Raw genomic sequence first — 13,221 nt, forward strand, 5'->3', positions numbered from 1 at the left:
ACAGATCTGCATTCATTTATTGCAATAAAAAAGACAAGCAAGACATTTTTAGGAGTTTATCTCCAATATGTTCAAATTGTAAGAACCATCCAACACACAAACAGCAACACAATAAAACAGAAGCCATGTAAGAAAGCCACTGCTATGTAACCAGTGTGTTATACATTTTATGAATGGCACTGGAGGTAAACACAACTGTTTGACCCTTGTCCACAGTATGTTGGAAATGGTGCTAACTGCCTTGTTTAAAATTAAAGAATGCCATGGCTAAAGTGCAAATCTTGAGCTGAACTCACTGAAGTTATCCATCAGTTTCCACCAGGGCTTTGTCTGGTCCATATCAAGGCCAGCACACCAGGAGATCTGGTAAGGATTTTTTAAAATGAATTAGTAGGGGCTGTTGCTCTTCTAGATCAAGAAACAGTGTAATTGGTCAGAAGCTGAAGAAACCAAGCTTCAGGAGCTGGTTATTGTATCAATTAAAAGTTCTTTTAATTCTTCTATGATACCAACAGAAGAACAAGGAAGGATCGGAATACTGGCAAAGAATATCTTAACCCATGTTCCAATCAAAGGAAAACAAGTTACTCAGTCCTTATCTCTGAAAGGAGATCCAGTAGCTTGGCCTCATGCTAGAGGCATACCCACTACCAAAAAGAAGAGTTCCAAAGAGGAAAGTAAGCCATTTTTTAATTTTTATTGCCTGTTATGTTCTTTAAAAATGAGGCACATGAATGTTAGTAATTTACCTACCAGTCATTATTTTTTGTCTTTTTAAAACAATGGCAACAAAACAAACTTCAGTTCACTTAATTTAGGTCTATCAAAATGATTGAGAAATAAGGCACAATCAGCATCTACCTTTAATCAAAGGAACTCCAGAGTTGAATGCATATATCAAAAACTGGGAATAGCACTAAGTGTCCTGTCTCATCATAACCGGTCTAGAGCAGTCACTGCAAATCCCATGTGAAATATCTTAGCTCCTTCCTGTCATCCCAGTGTCATGTGTTTGTGTTAAACATTGTTTGGTCTTTTAAATACTTTATTCAGTTTCTGTGCTGCTTGTTGCTGTACTTTAAAGGGTGTTTAACATGCTGAGCATCCTGTCAGCAGAGATGGTTTTAATTCAATTATTTCAATTGGTTTGGCTACCACAACCATCTACATTGTTCATTTTAACTAAGCTATATCATAGAAAGTAAAGCATATACTAAAATACCCTGTTATGATGTTGCAATAAAGCAGCACATATATGAATTTTATGTAAGTGAGCTCAGAATTATGAAACCAGCTGTTTTTTTTTAGGCCCCTGACAGAAGTTTAATTTAGGATGTGGTGGGATCTGATGCACAATCCCAATAACTGTGCTTCCTGTCATGCCACATATACAAAGCAGGAGGTGTGACTGGGGGATTAAACATCAGATGCCATTGTGTCATGTTGTAGGTGCCAGGCTCATGATCCCAGGCTCCCCCTGCACCATGAAGTAGCAAGGTTGGCTCCCTACACTCAAGCCCTGGTTAGCTGATCAAACCTCCCAGCATGGGGACTGCCCATCAGTTGATCAGGGCTCCCAGGCTAGTGGTATGCTCCTCTGGCTGGGAGCACTGATCATCTGATGGGCACTCCCAGCCTCTGAAGCACATGGAAGTCTTGAAAGGCTCCAGGTGCTTTGGTGGCTGGGAACACTGGCCACACAGTCAGTTAAAGACATGACAGGAACCAGCCACAAAATTATTGCATACATCACATGTAATAACTTTGTGAGTTATTCCTCATTCTATCACACCATTAATTGATTGACCATGTGGCCAAGTCACTATAGTTAATGACATTTTAATGTAAGGTCTCTCAGGGGCCTTAGGCTCACTCTATTAAGGGAGTTCAGTCTCTGGTTTCAAAAGACCTGCAGCCCAAAGGTTATGACACCCCTGTAAGTCTTCCATTGACTTTAACAGGGACTGAATTAAGCTTTTGGATAGGATCTGTAACTGGGACTGAATCCCATGTACCCTGCATCAAAGTGGCATTTCTGTCTGCCTCTGTCTAGCACAAAGCACTCTCTACCCTTTTCGCTATGCTTTTGTTAGCAGTGAAACTCTGGCAAGCATCTCTAGCACCTTCAAATACTTATGCAAGATCAGTTTAACAGTTACACAGATTCAGGGATTCTCTCTCTTCTAAATTGAAATTCTATTAACAGTTATACTACTACAACTGCTTTGAAGCCATTTAAGTGGTAAATTTAGTTTAACAGCAAACTTTGGCCCTTAAAAAGCAACCCACATTGCATGGACAGGCCCAATTTGAATATTTTTTAATCTGTAAATTACTTAATCAAGAAGTGTTTTTGCCTGTTTTGTTCCAGCAGAACTGTTTATCTTAGATAATTATTTCATAGAGCACAGGACCTTTCAAAATTGAGACATAGCTCAGTTTTCTCGTCAACCTATTAATAACCTAGATCTCAAAATCCTAATCTTTGGGTCAATTGTTCACTGTGCAGAAGAAGTTGCAAAAAGATTTCTGTAATATCATGTTTTCTTCCATCTTTCACTCATCTTTCAAACCTCTGATGTGAATAGATTTTTTTTCTCCAAAAGCCTCTCTCATTTTAAATGCTTGTTGTTTCTAATGCTGATCAGGTTTCTGAGAAATTACTTTATGCAAAAGACTGAGCAAGATAAAGTTGCCACATTTCGTTTTATCTTTTTAGCTGAATTATTAGGACTTAAAGTTGTGGTGACAAGATTGCTGCACTCTAATAGGCCTTGTTGTCATGGAAACAGGTTTTTTGAAAAGAACAAGGCCCATGGCCACCAAGGCCTTTTTACTATTATTTCCATACTCAGACAACACACAAATCCTTAGTCACAGACAGGAAAATGTGGTGTTGTATACACAGTAACACTTGCTGACAGTGCAGGCCTTTGAAAAACAAAAGTGGAGGAAACTAATACAGTAGAAAGCTGAACTGCATAACTTAAGCTACAAGCAAAGGCATTTCTCTTCTATTCAAGAAGTGCTTTGTGAATAAAAATAATTCTCTCACTCTTATCTCTTCAGAGATAAAAAGGGAGAAACTATTGTCATATAAACCATCCATATTGGAACCGACAGGATTTCTTCTGGAAAAAGGGAACACTGGCTGCATCTCCATGAGATGCTGACTGCGCAATTGTTACTGCACAGTCATTTCATACTTGTATACACAAGTACGAAATGACTGCACAGTAACTGGAGTTAGTGTGAAGTAGTGTTGCCAAACAGCTTTTAGGCGATGCTGACTGTGCAGTAGCTCACTACTACATAGTGGCATCGTGTCATGCTTTGTGCTGCACAACGCAACTGCTCAATAGTAATGAGCTACTGCACAGTCAGCATCTCACATAGACCTGGCCATTGTGACCAAAGCATACAACCAAGGTGAAACTGTGAAGAACTGAACTTGTCTTAAGTTGTAGGAATGTAAGATTTGCCACACCAAATCAGTACAATGGCCCATAAAGTCTGGTATCCTGACTCCATTTATATCTGATACAATTTTTAATTGCTCTTTTTACCTTCATAAATCAAAGTCATTATATATTGCAAATAGGTTTGTGTGTGTGTGGGGGGGGGTCGGTTAAAAAAAGGCCTGCATTATATTATGACCAACAACACTTATAGTTATGTAGCCTTAGATTATGCAGGGTTAATCAAGTCTCTTGCTTCAGGATATAAGGTGGTCTCTGCAAAAACTGGACAGGATTTTTTCTCTATCTACAGCAATTGGTCATATACTTTTTGTCCCTCATTCTCCAAAATGTATCATAAACCAATCAAATTGATCAATTCAGCATTGGAACACGTAAAGAATCAAAAGGAATTAGAGCCTGAGCCAAAAGATAATTGAACTCAAGGTGATTCTTGTCCTTGAATTCAATAAATGTTGGATCAGAACCGTAGGCTTGTCTTTTTTAAAGCATAAATAAACACCACACACACACTGAAACCAGGCACGCAGGACACACACGCACACATGCATTTGGCGGACATAAGGCACGATGGATGGGCATGCACAGGATAGCTGGCTGGTGGCTTGTGGCCATGAGGGTGCATGCCATGATGAGCCACTGCCATAGCAGGTCCAGGTGGGAGACCATGATGTCCCCACCAGACAATCAGGAGTGACTTGGCTACTTGTTCCACTTGGGAGTTTTTGGCAGCCTGAGGAACCCACGGAGCATTCTGGGAGGCATCCAAGAGCCCCCCCCCAATCTGTTGGACTTGGCAGGTGCAGGCAAGCTTTGAGCCCTCCCCCCGCAAAAGGGTTAACGTGTTCGGCTTGCTCTGGACCTAGCCTTGGATGCTTCTAGTAAAGTCTGAATGTTAGAGTGCTTCTACATCAGCTGACTTGAGTGCCTGACTAAGCCTAAACTGCCACCTGCCATGCATTTTGACTGACTTTAAACTAACGCAGTTAACTACTTCCTCTTTCAACATTTAAGTGATAAAATGGCTGCATCTATTCCACACATGGCAGGTATTGCAAGCTAAGGAAGAGTACTCTTCCCCCTCCCCACATTGAATCCTGCAGTTCATCCTTGCCTTTATACTAGGTTTTCAGGTCATAATACCAATCCTAATCCTTTTTACCAACTGTGTTCCCTCAGAAGCTTGAGCTGGGATTTGGTCGCTTTATAAAATTTCCCTTTTGTATAAAAATGCAACAATTCAAAATAACCTCTTGAAAACAAAGTAGTGTTTACTTATCCACAAAACCAGGCAAAGCAAGAAATGGTTAAAAACAACAAAAGGTTTACATGCATATTATCTTCCCTAAATTTAATCTTTTTCTTGCAAGTTTAGGTGGGTTTCCTTTGTGCCAGGCAGAATGGAAGAGACATCCTGTACTGACTGAAGACAGATTTTCTGTAGTTGTCCCTCTCCCAGTTCACAAAGAGTATTTTAATGCATGTAAAAATTATTTTGTCTATTTTGGGACAACTAATTTTGATCAATCCAGCTTATCTCATTTAGCCAGTAAGAGGCAGAACTAGATTTCTAGCAGCAGATTCACTGTATTGTGCTTTGTATTAGCTAAAGCCATGACATACCTTTCTGGTATCCTACTTACTTCGCAGAGCTGCACAAAGTGTCAGTCGCCAATTCGATTTGGCAGAGATTTGGCTTGATTTGGTGGCTGAATCTCCAAACCTGAATAGAATCAGAAGAGCCTTTAATCTCTCTGAATTGAATCGGAACCCTCCAAATTGATTTGGACATAGACAGCTTTAAATGATTTTTCTACATGCCTCAAGGTAGCAGGCAGCTCATGAACAGAGATGGTGGGGTGGATGGAGTGTCCTACAGGAGCATGGGGAGGGGAGAGGAGGAGTGTCCCCAGTGCACTTGGCAGCAGACCCAGCAGTGGACCAGAAGCACCGTGTGTCCCCCTCCCTCCCCCCGGCTCAGTGACTGGTGCATCCTGGATCTGAGGGGGTTCCCCCTGTGGCTGACTGCTAAGATGGGGGGGGGGGGGGGGGGGGGCTTGGCGCCGGACCTGTAAGTGGACCAGAAGTACTTCCGGTCCACTTCTGCATTTACCACCAAGCACACAGGGGACCCGCCGCACTGCTGTGGGATGCTCCATCCACCCCAGAATCACAGTGTTCACGAGTTGCACCTGGTACCTCGAAGAAGAAACATTTAAAGCTGCGTCTATGTCCGAATCACTGATTCTCTGAATCAGCATTGAATCTTCAGATTCAGATTCGGCTGAATCAAAATCGGGACAGTGATCCAAATCAACGAATCGAATCACTGTCCTCGATTCGGGCCAAATCAGCATCCAAATCAAATATGGCCCATTTCACACACCCCTATTACTTGGGACTCAGTTGCATAAAACCACCACCCACTCAAACAGAGTAAACAACCACAGTAATAAGTAAAAATACATGTAGCTTCCATTCTTCACAGTGACCCAACAGAGTTTAAATATACAGGAAGATTTGGTCCCTTTAAGACTATTCTTGCTTGTGGCCAAAAATGAGGGGTACATTATGGGTACCGATACCGGAGATAGACTAAATCAGTTACATGAAACTTTTGTCTGGATGAAAACAGTTTATGAACATATGACAATTTTGCCAATTTTTTTGTTTTGAATTTCCAAACAGCCAGCTTTATCTTTTCCAAAATAAAATATATTTGGAATGACCTTTAAATGACATTTCAGAGTCTTCCTTAATTTCATAAAAAATTTAAAAAGCCTCAAAATCAAAACAAAATAGTTTCAATAACTTGAAACTTTTTCTTCAAATAATCAGTTCTCCATTTAAAAAAATGTTTTTATTCCATATTACATCAAAATTGGCAGCAAACTGAAGGGATCACTTGTTGCCTTGTTCTGCTCCATAGTAACTACCATTTCAATTAGTGCTTCTTAGACTCCAGGCACCCTTTGTTAGACTCAAGTACTCCTAGGAAATGCCAGCTCTTTCCTATCAATTTTTTGACTACAGAAAAATGATGAGCAATTCTTCTCTTGCAAAGAACTCAGAAAGATCACACAATGGCAGAACGTTTTTATCACTATGAACTCACATTTGAAATCTCTGATTATTTTGGGAATCGTGTTTGTTCACCTACCAATGCTAACACTACATGCAATCCCACTGCACCCTTGAAAGAATTTTAAGTCACCCTGGTTGAGAGTCACCGATTTAAACACATGACAGCTCCATATAAGGATACAGTTGCACCCATCTTCCCTTCACTAAAATTCTTGGAATTTGAAAGCAATTATAACTCTCTGGATCCAGCCAGGGCTGCATCAAGAATGACGGGCAGGGCAGGTGGGGATGCAGTGCCACCTACCAGCCTGTGCCACTGCTGCCTCCTGGAGGGGAGAAGAGGGGGGGTGGTGCCGGGCTGGAGGTGAAGCAGCAGCAGTGCAGGGCAGTGGGTGGTAGCGGCAGCTATCACATGCAAGCTTCCCTCCCTGCTCCTGGAAGGTAGCGGCAGTGGTGGCAGCACTTCGGCCACACCCGCCCCCTCCCCACCATCATTCTTGGCAGGCAATTTGCTAGTGTGTGACCCCAGCCTCCCCTACTGCCCCTGGGGTAACTTGCCACATGCCAAAGCACGCATGGCATGGGCATTCCCCAGGGACAAGTAATGGTGATGCAAGGTGCACCATTGCTACTTGCCCCCGGGGAACCAAATGTCCACACACAGTTAAATGTGCCCATAAAGGCTACAATTGTCCTTGTCCTGAGGATTATGCTGAGGCCTTTTGTAGGGAAGATTCTGTTTTCCAGACTGTATACTACTGCTTGAGTCTTTCCTATCTTTGCTTACTGAATTTTTTTTTTTTAATTACTAACTGGGAACTTCTGAGAAGTTAAATCATGTGCCCCAATTTTACTGCATTTTTCACAAGAATAAACTTCTTGGGATGTCTTTGGTCTTTATTTATTTATTTATGTACTTATTTAGTTTTGTTGGTGCTTCTTCTATAGGCCTAGCACTTGCAATAAATTCTGTGAGAGTTTTAGTTCTCCAGGACTACAGAAATAAGTCCCTAACAACACCAAATGAGTAAATATTTGAAGATTAATTAAAGTTGTTATCTAGATATCTAAGGATCTTCATTAGTTTATTTGGATAAAGCTTTAAGAACCACTGGCTGTTCTGCTGCTTTTATTTACAAAATTGCTCTGTAGCTTTCCTTTGTGGGGAACTTCATTGCTGTGTGAATAGCTGGTTGTTTTGAAATGAATAGGATAAGAAACACATGCCTAATTAGAGAGGGATCTACTCAGAAATGGTAAGTGATATGTTTGTATATCTTCCTTCTATTGTTATCAGAGATGCACAAATAAAAAGATGTAATAGATTGCACATCTCTAAGCACCCAGATTATGGTATTCAAATCTGAGTGAAATATTATTTGTTCAAAAAATGTAAATAGGTAGCTTATTAAAAACAGTAAACATACTTTATTTTCAAATTAATTTAATGTTTAGTCGGGATGGCAGAAGGGAAAGAAGAATCAGTGTGAAACAATTCTGTTGCTCAGAAAAAAATAATTCTAGAGTTAAAAAACATTTTTCAGGATAGTAAAATCTTCAAATATTGACAAAGCTAATAAAAATGGAGAGAGAGAGGCTATTCAAAATCTTTTGAGGAACAATGAATATTGTTAGGGCAAAACAAAGGAATATAATGCGTACATTAAAAGCATCAAATCAGGAAGTAAAAAGATGGCAACACAATATTATGGTATTTCCTAGTCACAGGGTATATGTATACATGTATTTGTGTGTGCCTAAACTTAATGTGCCTTTGCTTAAGGGGCATTAAGGCAATTTAGGTGCGTGTCTCTATGTAGACATGTTAATGAGCATTAAGGCGCATTAAATTTAGATGTGAATAGCCAAGTCACAACAGCACACTTGTAGACACACTAGTGTGCATTAACATGGCGTCTATCCATTGACGCACACCACCTTAATGCACATTAGCGTGTCTACACATGCACTAATGTGACTTGGCTATTTGCACTTAAATTTGATACCTGCTTTATGCAGGTATCAACTTTAGGTCACAGGGAATTTGTACACATGTATGCACCATAGTGCTGGGCTCTGAGGAAATGGCGGCAGTGCACTTTTGAACTAAAACACATTGAAGGTGTTTTAGTTCAGAAGTGCACCACCATCATTTTCTGCATGCTGATGCACAGTTCACCATTTATACAAATGCACGTGATGCGGTGCCATGCACGTCAGCTCACATGCTCCACAGGCTCAATTAATCAAGTCTGCTCTGATGCGTTGGATTTCCAGTGTATCGGAGCAGACAAAGCTATGTGTATAAATGCCCACATAGCCTTAAATGGCCATTTTTAAGGTGCAGTAAGGAACTGCATGTGTGGACACATGCCCTTAATGCACCTTAAAATAGCAATATTAGGCCAAGCTTGCTTAAAAGAGGCACATGTAGACATGCCCATAGTTCTCTATTTCATTCTTGTCTGAATACAATGAGAAACACTGCCATTTATCCATAACATGAATGGTTGTAATCTGTATCTCTCCATTCTTGTATACACAATTATGGTGAAGGGCTAGTAAGAGGCAGATAGGTAATTTTGCCCAATTCTTCTTATTAAAAGACCTTATTTTTAGTTGATAATAACTTAGCCAAACTGCAGTCTATTCACTCTTAAATATTCTATGCCAAGCATCTTCCTCCAGCTTTATTTTTTTTACTTATTCTTGTAATAAAAATGTTTCAGAAACACATTTCCCAAGGAATCCTTATTTATTTTATATTCTAACTTTTTAGTGCTTGACTTTGAAACTTTAAAGAGTCCTTTTAATGTAGAGTTTCATGCAACTGAAAACAGGACCTTGTCATGGAAAGTTGTAGATTCATAATAGACATAACAACTTATAATTATTTTCAGCCATTCATAGTAGACATCTGTTTAGGCATTTATACTGCACTCATCATCATTGTATCACTGACTGCCTTAGAAGTTTCACAAGTAAGAGTTTCTGTACTTCCTCACAACCCTACTGCCGGTTTGGAAGTTGGATTCCCTCTTTTGTGAGGGGAATGGTTTCTTGTGAGGAGGCAAAGTCATAGATGTAGGCTTTGTACTTTGCTCTTAAGATGGTGACATTTTTAGTGGTCTAAATCTCTCCTAGGAGTTCTGTGGTCCTGGGCCAGTTGTGTAGAAAGCTCTGCCTTCTACACTCTCAATTCTCATTGTTCCAGCTGACACTTCCATTGTCTGGAGGTATGTAGCTGCCATTGAAGGTCATGATCTTAGCAAGAGAAGCAGTTTCTTGAGAACTTTTGGTGCAGCTTTGAAGATAAAAGGTGGTAACTTGAACATAGGCATGAGTGTAATTGTTATAAAGTTCTCTCTTTTTTTGTCCCTCTCTCTTGAACTTATTTCATCTTGATCTTGATGCTTATTTCAAGCATCTGTACTTGGTATAAATATAAGGTATCATAGATACTATTATTTAAATGAGATTTATATTGATATTATAGTAGTTCCTAGATGTCAACAAGGTAATGACTCCATTGTATCTGGTACAGTACAGACATATAAAGAATGACAATCCCCGAACTAAGGGGTTCATATTTAACATTTAGTTTGCTTATGCAAACCAAAAACCTTCTACCTATGATTCTCTAAGCGCATAAGAACAAAACTGCCTTATAAATTACAGTCATAGATATAATTTAATTTGTGATATGAACAAAAATGAAATATGTACAAGTGAAATTACTAGGACAGATTTAGAAGTGTAGAAGGTTTCCCAGGATCCAATTTAATCAGTAATCCTTTGAAAAAACATTTTATTTCAAACAAAGTGAAATATGGCCCTTTCTTGAGAGATTGTATTTTCCTGTATCATCTCTCTAACTTTCAGACATACATATGCAACACTTTATGTCCTTTCATCTCCCACAAAACGTAAAGGGAAGGCACACTACAGGAATGTATGCAATCAAATAAGACAGGTATGCTCTCCAATGTATTCTATCAATTGTCAAAGGACTGTTTTCTTATGCCTATGATTCTCTACTCCTCTTCTGTCCTCTTGGGGATTAATGCTGTACCTTGTCTTGCCACTACACTGGCATCTGTCAGCGCTACACAAGGTGGATTAAATTGGCCTCTGTCAGTTTTAAGTGAACCCTGGCTGCACAACAAGCATACAGAGTAATGAAGTGCTCACAAGGTGCATCTATGGGCACTTTTACACATGCTCTGCAGGTTGGGGGGGGAGACGGACAGTGCTTTAAAGTAGATCTGCTCCAAGAGCCACTCTAAAGTGCCACAGTGTCTTGTGTATCAGGGTCCCCATGCTTCAGAACAGCGGTGGGGGCACTTGAACTAAAGTTCGTTCAATGAGCTTTAGTTAGAATGCCCCTGCCACCATTTTGAAGCATAGGATGCTGATACGCGAGACGTGGACGCTGGCTGGAGGGCTATAATTACCACACTCCAGCAGACTTGATTAATCAATTAATTACATGATGCCTGGCAGCAAGTGTGTTAATTGCACATGTAAGGTGCCTGTACTGCCTGTCAGCAGGGCTGCTGGCACCACACGAGTCACATGCCCTCAGGCCAGGTCAGGCCAGTTCCTGCCTCCATGGAGTCAGTTTGGCCCAATGGCGTACAGGGAACACGGGAGCAGGACCCAGCCCAGCCCAGCCCAAGGGCATACGGCTCTTGTGTGCAGTGCCGGGAGCCCGGGTGACAGCAAGAGCTGGCCTGGTCTTGTGTGAGAGCACATGCCAGCAGGACCCATGGATGCAAGGGCAACTGACACACTAAAGCTCTGCCCTTTGCCCACACTGGTGCTGGCACATACAGCCCTGGCCTGGGGGTACTTCTGGTCCCAGGAACCACTTGGGGGTGTGGTCAGCTAAAGAGAGAGACAAGAGATGGGGGAGTGTTCCAGGTAGGAGAGGCCACCAGAGCTGGGGTTAGAGCCTCCCTGCCCCATTAGAGCAGCCCATGTAGAGGGAGGCTGGCCCAGCTGGTCCCTGAATCCCAGTTGAGGGCTTCCCAGGAATGGCATGGGGGGGGAAGAAAAATAAATAAATCGCTGGGGCCTGGGCACAGGGATGTTATTGCTCAGAGTCACGAAGCAGCAGGTAGAATAGATGCAGCTGGACTCATGTCCTGGTGCTGGGATGAGGCTGCTGCTGGGAGGGAGCTAGAAGAGGCAAGCAAGGGCTGCAGGTCAGGAGCGAGGAGTGCTGGCAAGGATGTGGGCTGGGAGTGAGGGGCAAGGGTAGGGGCAGGGGCAGGGCATTGACATCCTAGTGCTGCACAGCACCCCATATCCTGGTAAGCAAAGGGGGCGGGGCAGCTCTTATTTTTCTATGATAAAAAAACCAAAAGCAAACACCAGAGTGTATAGATATTTAAAATTAATTTTATTATGATGATAGAGGCACTGGTAGGCTTTTATATTTACAACTTTTAAGCAATATAGTCAACAAAACATTGCTCAACTGATCTCTGTCTATATATATAGTGGTGTTTCATTTTGATCACAGAAGAACATAGATTTGGGGTATTTTAATGAGAGATTTGGGGTTGTTGTTTGTTTTTTTTTAAAACAGAGAATTTGCATTTTTAAACCATGAATACCAGGATCCTTGCTGGTGAGGCAAGTGGCAGAACCTGGGCAGAGGAGCCTGTCCAGGGCCAGTACCAGGGACCCAGCTGGAGGGCAAATGAGGTAACTGACCTGGCCACTGGGGCCAGGAGGATGTGCTTCAACAGTTCAAAGTAGGCCACACAACGAGCACATCTTCCAGGTGATAGCTGCCCAGATGTCAGGGCAGGGACACCAGAAGACATGGCAGCAGTGCTGCATGAAGGCCAACTGAACAGCCATGGCCCACTGGCAGGTGGCCTAGAGGCGCAGGTGGCCCTGCAGTCTGTCTGGGCGTGGCAGGCATGCAGCCATGGGACCGCAGGTCCAAGGAGGCAGACGCTGTCACATGTGGCAGCAGGTCACAGCTGGGCAGCACCCACTGCCAGACTGCTGCAGTGGGTAGAAGGTGCAAGAGCCATTCTAGGTTAGGGCTACTTCAGCAGTCCAGCTGGCACAAAGGGCTAGTGTCCCCAGATACCAACTGGCTGTGCCTCAGAAGCTCCCCGAGCTGCTCACCAGGGCAGCTTTTTATACTGCTGGGGCCAGCACAAGTCCTGGCCCCAGCCTCTGGCTCCCCCGACTGAAGATCCAAGAGGAGTTGGGCAGGGTCAGTTTGCCCCAAGTGACACAATTTGCCCTACACCAAAGTGTATGCTGAAGCACAAATCCCCAGCACAAATTTATGACGTTGCTATTTGAGCTGCTGCAAGTGCATGTGCCTGTGACAGGGGGCAAGTTCAGGGCCTAGTCTCAAATTGGCATGCCCACCTGTCTCTATGGGGCAGTCCACCCAGTCTTTCCTGCCATGACTTAACTGTTCCCATAATTGACTGAAAATGCAGGAGACTACCCATACATGCCCTAATGCTAAGGGGTGCTATCCACCACTCTGAGCCTCCCCTACACAAAGGCCCATGCCTCACTGATGGCATCCAGGATGACACTATGCTCCTGGCCTAAAGCCAGACCAAGCTTGGCCCTCGCTGTTGGGTCTCTTTCACACATGCATTCACACCACCCACCTTTC

Source organism: Gavialis gangeticus, unplaced genomic scaffold (assembly GCF_001723915.1).
Source record: "Gavialis gangeticus isolate Ggan-Ray unplaced genomic scaffold, GavGan_comp1, whole genome shotgun sequence".
Classification (NCBI taxonomy): domain Eukaryota; kingdom Metazoa; phylum Chordata; order Crocodylia; family Gavialidae; genus Gavialis; species Gavialis gangeticus.